The following is a 12,862-nucleotide window of genomic DNA, read 5'->3' as shown; positions in this document are numbered from 1 at the left end:
TGGGCCCTTAACATGATTCAACTTCATGAGCTTTAATTATTAATGCAACCACTTGTATAGTTGTATTTGATCATTTGATCCTTTGATCCTTTGATCCGAACCGTTAAGTAGGTGGGCTCCACCTAGAGAATAGATCTCCGTACGCTGCCTGTGTACGAACATGATCTACGGAGGATATTGGATTTCTTTTAATATTCATCTTTTAGGCCGTTGAATGCTTGAACCTAGGAACTTGTCTTCCCCAAAAAAAAGAAAACCTTAAGTTGACTGGAATATAATAGAATTAGACCTGAACTAATTTTAAGCTTATTTAAATTTTATTTTATTTGAAAAAAAAAACAAAATAAAAGGAAGTGACTCGTGGCTCAACTTGCTGGGAAAGAAAGAACAGTGTTGTTTCCAGTATCTTTCTAACCCCTTTCTCTTCATGTGTTGGTCTCTATTAAGCCTGCATTTGTTTGCAAAGGTGGGATAGAGAAAGAAAAAAAACATATGACCCCATATGTAAGTGGGGTGAGGGAGAAGAGAAGAAAAAAAAAAGAAAAGTGTAAAAAAATATTAATTATAGGTTTCATATTTTATTTTTCCTATACTTTTTCATAAAATTTCACATTTTTTGTGTGGTTTTGAAAAGACTTGCCTGATAAAGTTGGGTTGCCACATCACCACCAGACAAGTTTCCTTGATCACTCACTTTCCCACCCCCATTAAGAAAACTTGTCTCACTTTCTCACCCCAAACAACCAAATAATTTACACTTTTGGGATTTAAAAGAAAATGAAGAAAATTTTGTTTTTTTCAAGAATTTTCCCACCACACATTTATTCCAGCAAACAAACGCAGTCTCTTGAATCAAATAAACTTGTGTGGTGAAATAGCAACCCAACTTTCCCACCCCAAGCCTTTTCAAAATCTTACAAATTTAGTGGGACTTTGTGAAAAAATTTGGAAAAATAAAAAGTAGGATCACCACTATCACTTTTCCACCAAACCCTTTCATTTCCTTTCATTCTCCCTCACCCCCACTATACATGGGGTCCACATGTTTTTTTTTTTTCACCCCACCTTTGCAAACAAACACAGCCTAATAGATTTAGAGAGCATAAGTCCTAAATTACCTTGTAGTTTCATGTTTAATGACCAAGTGTCTCCTTTACCCAAAAAAAGAAGAAGCTTGTAGCTCAACCTTAGGAACGCAAATTTACGCTAAAAAATTCTTAATTCATTCAAAATCTATAAGGGCCTGTTTGGTTACATGAGTCTGGAGATTTCAAATATCTAAAGATTTGAAATCTATAGAGTTATAATTTATAAAATTAGGTGTTTGGTTGTGGAATGAAATCTGTGGATTCATCCTAAAAAATTATTTGATCGACGTGATTTTGTAAATGTGTAAATGTAAAGCTTTTTGAAATCTCGGATTTCACCCCTACCCATAAATCTCTGTTCCGTTTTGTGTAAAGGTGAATCTCTGTTTCTGATCTGTTTTTACACCAACATGTATATTCTCGTTCGATCCGGGTTGGTTCTGGTCGCCCCTGGCAAGTATTTAAGGGCATTTCTCTTGAGACCTAAATTGACGAGTACAGGCTTGTGCTTCTTTCACACTTTTTTAACACACGTTAGAAGTGAACCTTACTTGTAAGTACTAACAAAATGAATAAGAGATGAGACTTATAGTGAGTTTTATGTTAACCCTATCTAATATATAATGAAAAAATGTGAAGAGAACAAAGAATTATGCGTTACAATAAAAAATTTGGACTCTTTTGCGTTGCTTAATTAAGGTCAAATCCATCCTATGCTGCTATGCACTCTTTTTTTTATTCCGTAACCCATGCAATCTTTCAATATGTCTAGCAAATTTTGCCAACAAAGGGGAGATATAAAAAACAGTCACCATGCATTATTCTCAAATCAACTCTAATCCATTATGTATGAGCAAAGTACGAAATCTCACTCGAGTTCACCGGTTTGCTACTTGGCGAACCATGTGAACCGGCGAAATCTCGCCAAATTTTGCCGATCTCCTCATTCATTTTTTCCAAATCCCGATTCCCAAACCAATCCCTCTTATCATGACAAGCAATCCCAGGGTCCCAACCACTTTTAAACTTCAAAATTTCCCAACCCATTTCCATCATCACGAAACCCCAAGAGAAGATATTTCTTCTCTTTTATTTTTCAAAGTGGGGTTGCGTCACTTGCGTGTGGGATAAGTTTGAATCAAACTTCAGTCCCCACATCTTTACTCTTCACTGAGATTTTAAACAAATAAAAAGAGGAGAAATAGGCAATGGTTCCGGCGAAGGTTTCTATTTCAAGCAGTGGTTTTGGTGATTCCGGCGTTGAGAGAAGAGAAGTGAAGAACAACAGGAAGATGGAAGGGTTTCGGGCATATTTCGCACCTTCTGAAACACTACTGGAGTTTGAGTTGCAACGTTTAATTTTATTGAGCTCGTCGTCTTCTTCTTCTTTAGTTCTTCACTTCTTCAGTCTTCTCCATCAAAGCAAGGATTTCGACTGTGAAATTGAACACGGTCGACGACATTTTGTAGGTTCATTGTTGATTTTTGCCAAGTTTTCGCAAATTCGGCATTTCTTCGGCAATATTATTTAACTTCATTTTTCGGTGCAGCTTTTGGTTCGATACTCATCAAACTGGACAAAATTCGCCGAAATGTTTTACCTTGTGTATGAGTTGCAAATTTTCATTAAATTAAATTGGAATCAGTATGAAAAAAATACTGAAGGTCTAAGTGTAAAACATGCATCACGTTATGTCTTTATTGGATGTACTTCTCTTAGCAACAAAACTATGGCATGCCTCCTTTTTGTATAGCATATAATGTGCGATTTTACATCGACCTATTGAAAATTCAGAACTTCCAATCAATTTAAAATGGAAATTCAGAATTTTTAGTCAATAATATTGGAAGCTTTTGCTGCTATTAAGCATATATCCTTGATAATTATATCTTCGATTTAATAAGTTTTATTGAACTTACTACATTTGTCAGTAATGAAGTAAATAAAAAAATATATATATAATAATGCATGTATAAGTTACTCCAAGATAAAGCTTAGATATTTATCTCAAAAATAAAAAATAAAAACTTAAAATAAAGAACTTTTTTATTGGTAAGCCAACTTTCATTCAGAAGAAAAGGATGAGGAGGTTAGCTACAGACGAGGCAGCGAGCAAGAAAGGGAAAAAAAAAACTTGGTTTGCAAACACAGGGGTGTACGTACGTGTACAAAAAACCTTGTACTGATAAAAAAACTACATATAAATTTTCTTGATAAAAAGCTACCTATAAATTTTTTGTATAACTAATAAAATCTAAAATATCTACTAATGGTAGCTCCATCAGAAGATTAGCAGTCATGCCGGTATCCTACCACCTAGCACTCCAAATCCTCTCCACGCATGTAAGGCGTTCCCCTTATTCCTTTGGATGGGTGATACATGGGCAACCCTACCTAGAGGATGGCGAAATGGGCAGGCACGACATTTGATCATCCCCTCATACCTCTAGATGGGGGACACATGGGCAACCCTACCTAGAGAGTTGGGGGGTGGGCAAGCATGGCATTTGCTCATCCCCTTGCCCCTCTGGATGGGTGACACAGGCGCAACCCTACCCAGAAGGGTGGGGGGATGGGCAAACGCCTGCCCGGGTGGAGAGGATCATAACTCCTACCTGGACCTTCTTTTGCCTTCAAAATTTTCATCTCCTCCTTTGCTTCCTCCTTCTCCAATTCCTCCTCAACCTCCACCTTCTTTAGCCCGTCATCATTGTTATGAAGCTCAAGGAAGACTTTCATAAGATAAGATCTTTCAGAGGCGTCATACTCGGGTACTCACTCGGGTAGCCAATCGGGAGAATCTCACCACATAAGCCCAAAGAAGGCTTTATAAGATGATCTCTCAGAGGCATCACACTTGGGTACTCACTCGGGTGGACATTCGAGAAAACTTCATGAGCTTCTATGAAGCACTTGGAAGAGTCACATAAGAGAAATTCCACACAGAAGTGTAACACTCGGGACATATAAAAGGAGAACACTCTGGAGAAATCTCACAGCCAGAAATAAGGCATCAAGGTTTTCAACGTATCAATTACCTCTAAGGCATTCCGCTAGGGGAGTGAATCGGGAAGTTAATCGGGAGATATAAAAGCTTAATGCCTCATTAATACGCAGATGATTACAAGCTAATTTTCTGCAAAATATTACAAAAAGCAAGGAAGCAAAGATAGAACTGCAACACGAGTGGTGCATATAGAATGGTACATGCATGACGATGGTATACATATGATACACACACTTCAATGCACACGGTGGAGAATGAAAGTAAGCAATTATGTTGAAGGATTGGGATAGTTTTACAACATGTAAGAGTTCAATAATCATCATGGTAAAGAACTTGTGTATGGATACAAAAGCATGGCTGACGTAACCAGTTCTCCTTATGAGTCGGAGGGAAAGTTTGTTGGGGTCCTCTTTATTAAGGAGGACACTGTTGGAAACGATGTTGCTGGTAAAGGCTATTGACAAAAGCACCTCAAGTTTGACAAGGTGAATTTGCATATAAGAACTATATCAAGAGTGTGTGAGTTGTCGTTGAGTTAGGGTTGGTGTATTGGGTTAGTAACCTCTTCAAAGGTTGAGAGTGTGAATTGCAAGAGGGTGTAGAGGGGTATTTGATTTTGTATACATAGTTGGGTTTGTTTTTAAATCTGAGCACTGTACAAATTGTGTATTTTCATTGTCATAGTGAAGAAGTTGTGGATGTAGGCAACGTTGAACCGCGTAAATTATTGTGTCTGTGTTTCTTTGTGGCAATTACTTTTGCATAATTTTGTGTAATGAACGTGTGGGTCCCACACACTATTCACATATCACAACTCACAAGAATGATTTTGTGCTTTTCTATCTTAATACACAGTTGAAAAGGTGAACCAGGTTTGACTGGCCTATTTCTCCTATTTTTGTTAAATGAATTGTGGATTACCAAAAAGAAATAAAAAAATAACCAGGAGCGGGTGTCCTTCCCAAGACTCTTGCAGTGCCTGGAGGACCTTAAAGCAAATAACCCTTCTTCCAAGCCTTACGGATCTTGGCATAGTAATCTCTGTTCTTACTGAAACTGATCAAATCTTCTTCAATCTCCTTTTTCTGTTTTGAATCCATGGCGAGATTAAGGAAGGTAACTCGATGCAGAAAACCCAGATAATCCCAGTTTCTGTCATGATCGTTGGTGTTGCACCTTCGTTCACGGATTCGAAAGGTGATCTGAGTGGAAACAGCCAAGCCTCTGTCATATCCCGGAAATTAATTGGAAAATATTGCTGAATTAAAGTCAGGAAGAACATATTCGCAGCGATCTTTGACCTCGATTCAGTCAATGACCCGATCTTCTTCTTCTGATGGTTTGAGTTAGTCTCGTTCAATTCTATTTCCTCTGTTTAGATAGCACAATCTAGGCGCATTCAACTGCAATTACAACTTTGATTGCGGATACCTGCGCAGGATTTCTTACCAAAAACAGAGAGGATCCAGCACAGGATAGAATCTTGAATTTCGCTACTTCAAATGGGTAAAATCGAACTGTAGTTTTTAAATGACTAGTTTATCCTTTTCTTTTGTCTAAGACACGACTTTATTTCCTCTTCTTCTTCAATTTCTTTTGTTAATGAAGTTCCCAAATTCCAACCATCAAAATCATGAGTTGGAAGATACCAAATTAAAGATTGTTGGTGGCTACTTCTCGGAGCTTAAGTTCTGGACTAGGTTTAGAACTGGATTGGCATGATTTTTTTTCTTTCAAAGAGAAAATAATAAACATGAATCGGGAATTGTTCCAAGATCTAATTTATGTTTTTGATTTAGTAAGGACAATCATGTCTTTTCATATTAAAAACTAAGCGTGTTAAACACTAGGGAGGAGGGGTGTAATTATATATATGTTCATATCAGTATGATGATTTTGATTGAAACCTTTCACAGGAAAATTTTTGTTCTTACAAATCACCTCCTTATTAGGGTGTGCTCTTCCAGATACTTTTTCACTATAGAATAGGGGAAGTTCACCCATGAAATATTGATAAAATAATTCAAAAGCAGGATCCCATGTGCTTCACTTCAATTTGTGGTGGACAAGCGTAAAAAAAACAGCATATGCTCTCGTAACAACTAACAAGGAGGTGATCTAGTCTCTAAGTTTATCATCGTTACTGAATTCTTTTTTAAGAATGATGAATATAAACAAGTATAAACACCCAAAAAATATGACAAATTGGCAATAGTCTTTTTTTCATTAAAACCATTAATTAATTAAAAATATATATATGAATATACACTTGATTATATTATTTTTATATCTTAGAATATAAAATGATTATAAGAAGAAGAAAGAATCATGGAAAAAGAAAGAAGATGAAATTTATGATTCTATTTTACTAGCAATAACATTATAAATTCACAAGATATATACCAATCATGAAATTATCTAACCATGAATTAACGAAATTTGATTTTTTTTTTTTTTGTATAACACTTTCATTCTTGAGCCAGTGAAACACACTAAGGCATTGTTTTTATAGAAGTCCGCAAGCCAAATGGAATTTGTTAATGTAGGGTAATATTGTGTGAATTAAAAAGACATTTTGAGGAGTCATTGCCAACTGGGTATAGTTTTGGCGGATTCATACTTTTTGTCCATTATTTGTGGTCTCGTTAATTTTTTCCTCAAAAAGATAAAAGGCAAAAGAAATTTCAGAACACAAATCTTATAAGCCTAGGGTTCAGGGGCGGAGCCAGGATTGAACATTGGGGGGGCCGAATATACGTGGGCCAATGCGAGACCCACTGTGGGTCTCATCTCAGAATCTTTTATTATATTTTGACATGGGATTCATAGTAAAAATTTAGGTAAATTAATAGAAGGACTAAAATATAGATAAAACAATTATAAGTAAATTATAAAAAAATATATTAAAATAAAGTAAATGCTAAAATTGTGGGAGAAAAACTTTAAAAAATCATGAAAGAAAAAGACGAAAAAGAAATTGTGAGAGAAATTACAAGAAAAAAGATAGATTTAAAGTCTATTAACTAAAAATGGGATAAACGTTTAATTTATCCTAAATTAATTAAACAAATCAATGATTATGACTAGATATAATAATATTAATGGCAGAAATTTAAACATCCAACTAATAAAACTTAAAATTAAAATTGCTATTAGTAAAATTGGAAACTTTATGAGAAAGTTCAGGGATTTAAAAATAAAAATTAAATGATTAGGAATACCTGATGAAAAAGATTTAGGAAAATTCTAATGTCTGCTAACTACTCTAATATTGTGTGAGACATGTGAGAAAAAAAAGAAAAAAAAAAGAGAAAAAATATAAATAAAAGAGGAGATTCATGAGAGAATAAATAACAATGAAAATATGAGAGGATATATAGGGAAAAATTCATGGACCGTAAATTAGTTTTTAATTAGAATTTAACATTTTATTTCTTAAAACTAGGGATTTAATGATAACCATTAGATAATGATTAAGAATGACATTTGTACCCATAATCTTTATCTTAAATTTTTTATTTTTTATTTTTGGAGGGGCCAAAAAGTGGTATTTCACATGTAAAATGAGAGAAATAAGGAAAAATAATAGGAATGCTTCAAATTTCAAAAAATCTAGGGGGCCATGGCCCCCTCCGGTCCCAACGTGACTCCACCACTGCTAGGGTTTCAAGAATTAAGATAAAAACAAAATCAATTGAAGCTTGATCCTAATTCTTGTTGCCCTTGCTCATATGGAAATGAGGGAGCACCTTAGCATCCCTCTTTATAAAGAGTTCGGATCACCTCCCCACCGGGAGAGCAGTTTGTGCTCACCCAATGTCTTTTGACAACAAAAATAGGAGGGCCCAAGGGGGATCCACTATGGGTCCCACCTCCAACATTTTTTTATAAATATTCAGATGTGGGGTCTCATTTTGTGGGAGAGGCAGAACTACATAGGGCTGAAGGGGGAACTATATTTTGTGTGCTCCACCTCCTTTTGAAAATTTTGTTTCTTTTCATTAATTTTTTTCCATCTTCCCACATGTGAAATATCATTATTGCCCATCTCTCCAAATATAGAAAAATAGCTTTTAAAGGAAAAGATAACACGTATCGATGTCATGCATGAAAAGCCACAAGATCCTGATTACAAAGCTCCAAAGTGTAGGTTGATGATATGGGCCAAACTGTTTCACATGCACAAGACAGAACCCTCCTAGCTAGGGAACCGCAACAGAATTACGTTCCTTATAAATGTGCGTAATAGAGTGTGACAAAAACAAGGACTTTAGATGTCAACTGTCCAAAATGCCTCCAGAAAATTTCCATGCTTATTGAACTCGATTGATTGAGTATCAAATCCACCAAGTCCTTTCTATCCGATTCAATCAAGATGTGGTCAAAACCTTCCCCCAAGGAAAATAATAGTGTATCTCTAAGAGCGAGCGCCTCACCAAGCAAAACTGAGTCAAACTGAGCCGGTTTAGAGATCGACAATCTGCAAGTGCCATTTAAGTCTCTGCATATCCAGCCCAAATCACATTACTAGGCTTTGGGCCTCAAAGACGCATCACTATTTACCTTAATCGATCTCAATAGGGGGGGGGGGAGTCCATGACCCCTCTTTAATAACTAGCAATTGGGCTTGCAAATTTGCTACTGGGCCAAGAGCAACTTCCTTGTACTCTTCTCTTGTATTATCCAATATCATATCACTCCAAAACACCACCCAATTCGATGCCGCTGGCTCTTCATCAACTGGTGGAATAAAATATAATGATGAAACAAACCAAGTAGCCCTGACAAAATGAACAAGATAGCAAAATATGGTTGGTTGCATGGAACGCAGTTTTGGCGAATTTCGTCCATTTCGCCAAAGGGTGAAATAAAAATGGGAGCGAAACCGACATTTCAACTTTTTGCCGGAAAATCGATATTTTCAAACTTTCGCCGGAAAATCGACGATTTTCCGGCCAAACTTCAAAACTTTTTTTTTCTTCTTTTTTCCTACTGCTCTTTGAGTCTGAGATGGGTAGCAGGCTAACAGCCGCTACTATTTCTGCCGGAGAAGAAGAAGAAGAAGAAAGAGAGAGAGAGAAAGAGACATATGCTCCTTGAGTCTGAGGTGGGTAGCAGCCGTTTTTGCCGGAGAAGAAGAAGAAGAAGAAAGAGAGAAAGGAAAAGAAAACAAGTTTATTGCCGCCGAGATCTCGGCGATTATTCGCCATTTCGCTCGGTTCGCCACCTTCGAAGCATCATTCCATGGTTGGTTGTTTCGATTTCTTTACCGCACGATGACATAATTGTTCCGCTCTCACATTCCCGATGTTTAAGCCCTCCATCGTCGCCAAACCTTCACATCACACCCTTTGTAAAAATTCTTCACTTTGGAGATAGTTTTATAGTTCCACACATTTTGTCACCCCCCCTCAGATTCTCAATAACTACTCAAGGGTTATAACTAAAACCCTATATTCAAGGAAGAAGTATTTAATTCTCAATCAGAAACTAACTCTTCAATCTTAAAATTTCTCATTATTAATTCTCTCCTCTTTCCTTCCATGTTTATTCTCTCCTATTTCTTCCCATGTGTCTTAGGGACAACTTGGAAAGCTCAGGGTCATTCCTCAATCTTCTCCACAATTAAGTATTCTCTCTCTCGATTTTTTTTTTGTTATTCATTTTTTATTTGATTTTATATTGTAAATGTGATATCTGTAAGGAAAGTAACTACCATAATTCATTTAGGTTTCATCTATTCTTCAATGTAAATCATGTACCCTCTTCCTTTTTCTTTCTTTCTCTTTCTTCTTCTTCTTCTTTTTTTTTTTAGGAATAATGTTAATTTTTTAAATATTTTTTTCTAATGAAAGAGGAACATTCATTAAAGAGTTATTCTATAACCAACGGGGTGGAGGGGCGCTAGAAGGTCGGTCGACCGGGGAAAAATTTCCGCTAGGGCCCCCCGCGGGGGGGGCGGGCCCGTAAAAAACGGGGAAAGTTATTCTATAAGATTTTTTTTTTGTTAGTGATCCTCGTTCTTTAACTTACCCATATTTTGTAAGTTTGTAAGAGTAAAAAAATATAATTATTAATTTACCTATATTTTTAATATGTGAGCCTACATCTGAATGTGACAAAATAATTCATAGGTGGGATCCCTCCAGAGGGCTACGCATGGGCCACACACTATGTATGATGAAAAGCATATTGCTCTCCTGATGGGAAGGTGATATAGACTCTCATTAGTCGGGCCCGCCTCCTCATGTTGAATCCTGGTTCGCCCCTATTTTATGGTTCGTGATCCCCTTGATGGGGAGGTGGTCCTGACTCCCTTATCAACCCCTTGTAGATGGGTTGGGAAATTAGACCCATTCAGCTACATCTCAGGCCCACTTCGTAAAAAGCCTGATAGTTAATCAGCAAGAAAATTAAAAAAAAAAAAAAATGTACTTAGTTGATCATGTGTTCTTTAGGGCTTGTTTGGTTGCACGAGTATGTAGATTTCAAATATTTAGAGATTTCAAATCTATGGAGTCATAATTCATAAAATTAACAGTTTGGTTAACCTGAATCTTTGGAATGAAATAAGTGGATTCATCCTAGAAAATTATTTGGTCGACATGATTTTTGTGAATGTGCAAATGTTTATCACTTTTATAGTAGGTATCTAGAGATTTCACCATGTATCCACAAATCTATAGATTTATGTTTTTAGTGTAAATATATAAATCTCTATATTTCATGAATCCAGGGATTTTCACAATCAAACAAGTATAAATTTCACATTCATGAATCCAAAGATTTCAAATCTCTAGATTCATGTAACCAAACAGGCCCTTAAAAAAGTGGATGATTTGTAAGGGCATCAATTGCGTATTGGAAACCATTTAACCCTCCAAACTGCGCCGTCTAAAACCGCATCATTCAAAATTCGGTATGGTATTGGTTTCAGGTACTCGTACCATGGGTGTGTACTGAAACCGTATCGAATAGGTACCATACCAAATTAAGGGATATAAATGTAATTTACAATTAAAATGTTAAGTTTATCCTAAGCAATATATGGACTTGGATTAATTGCTGGGGTTAATAATTGATGGGGGTCTCAATACATCGGGCCGATGCACTGCCATTAGGATTGAGATGGGCCAAACCGGTCCATTGTGGAAGTGGACTAGGGTTTGGGATTGCTATTATAAATAGCTATGATGGGTCCCTCCAACGTCTCAAGTTCTTTTGTTTTCACAAGAAAGAGGTACGGTAGAAAGACGAGGAGATTGGAGAAGGCTTCGTCACTCTGCAGATTTGGCATTCAAGGTTTGCATCGATCTTCTTCAATATACGTCTGGTGTAAGGTATACCAAATACTTTTATAAGTATAATATCGTATTCTAGTTCTTGCATGGTTTTATTATTAATTAGGGTTTTGAGGGAAAACCTAGAAGTTCCAACATAAAACACTTTACCTTTACCCTATCTCTAATTCCCTATTTTAGTCTTTCTATCGTCCTTCACTCCTTTTCTTTGACTCGTGAGAGCAACCGAGACAACGAGAGGCGAAACTCCGGAGCCCAAAGAGAGAGTTCTACTTACAGTTTATTTCCCCTTTTTCTTGCCATCTGAAGCCACACATGAGATTTGCAGTCGACTAGATCTTCTTCTTTGTTGACACCTTGATGGGTTCGATCATCGATGGTTATAAGTAGACAATCGTTCCATTTGTTTTAAGTCCTCAATCATTGAAAAAATATATCATCTGCAATCCAGTTTCTACGGTCCCACCCATTGTTTTTTTTTTTTTCAATTATCTATACTTGCATTTATAGAATGATGCTAAATCCACGTGGACAACACTATATACTATTGATATATTTTACCTTTCAATTGGCAAATCGGGTAAATGATGCTTACTACTTATTAATGGACATCCTAAAAGGAATTGATGATGCTTCTATAAACCAAAATTTTGAGCCAGCTTGTTTGTCTATAAGAACATTCTTAACAAAGATCCTACAAACTTTGGTTTTCCTTTTCAATAAAAATTAATGGATAAAGATCTTGAAAACTATTATTCCTTGTTCATAAATGTCTACTCCATTTTTGCCCTAAGAACTCATCTGAAATTAAGATCTTGAGCATAGATTTGGATGATTCATTATTAGAATTATTATTAAATTAACATGGGCTAGTTTGTTTCATTGCATACTACTTCATATCAATCATAAGCATGAAAAAAGAAGAATATGCCTATGTGATCATTCTTCTTTTCGTGCATCTATCAGAGCTTGGAGAGATTGATATTTCTAAGTTTCTATTTACTTGCTTTGTCTTTGTTAATTAGATTTATTTGCTTTGTCTCTGTTAATAACAGATTCTATCGATTGTTTAATCGCAATTTCATTAGGATCTTAATGAATTAATAACAAAAGTGGTATGAGTTCGTTCGTATCAAAATTGTACCTCACTAGATACCGTGTTTCATTCGTTTTCCCACCACTAATTTAATGTCGATCGTACTAAACCGTTTTACCATACCGTGTAAATTCGGTGTGGTATGGTTCTTATCTTTGGTATTCAAAGTTGGTACCATACCAAAATCGTACCAAATTACATAAACCGTATTGATTGAAACCCTTACGATTTGTACACATAGGATATATGGACCGGGCTCAAGTTTGAGCATTTTGAGGAACGAGTTGAAGAACGGTCTGAAATGAACGTTCCAGATTAATTTCAGATGAACCCACACCATCCATTAATATATATCGCGAATTAGGTTTA

This window comes from Hakea prostrata, chromosome 10 (genome assembly GCF_041222555.1).
Source record: "Hakea prostrata isolate BN-2017 chromosome 10, UWA_Hpros_2, whole genome shotgun sequence".
Lineage (NCBI taxonomy): Eukaryota > Viridiplantae > Streptophyta > Magnoliopsida > Proteales > Proteaceae > Hakea > Hakea prostrata.
Note: the sequence above shows the minus strand (reverse complement) of the source record.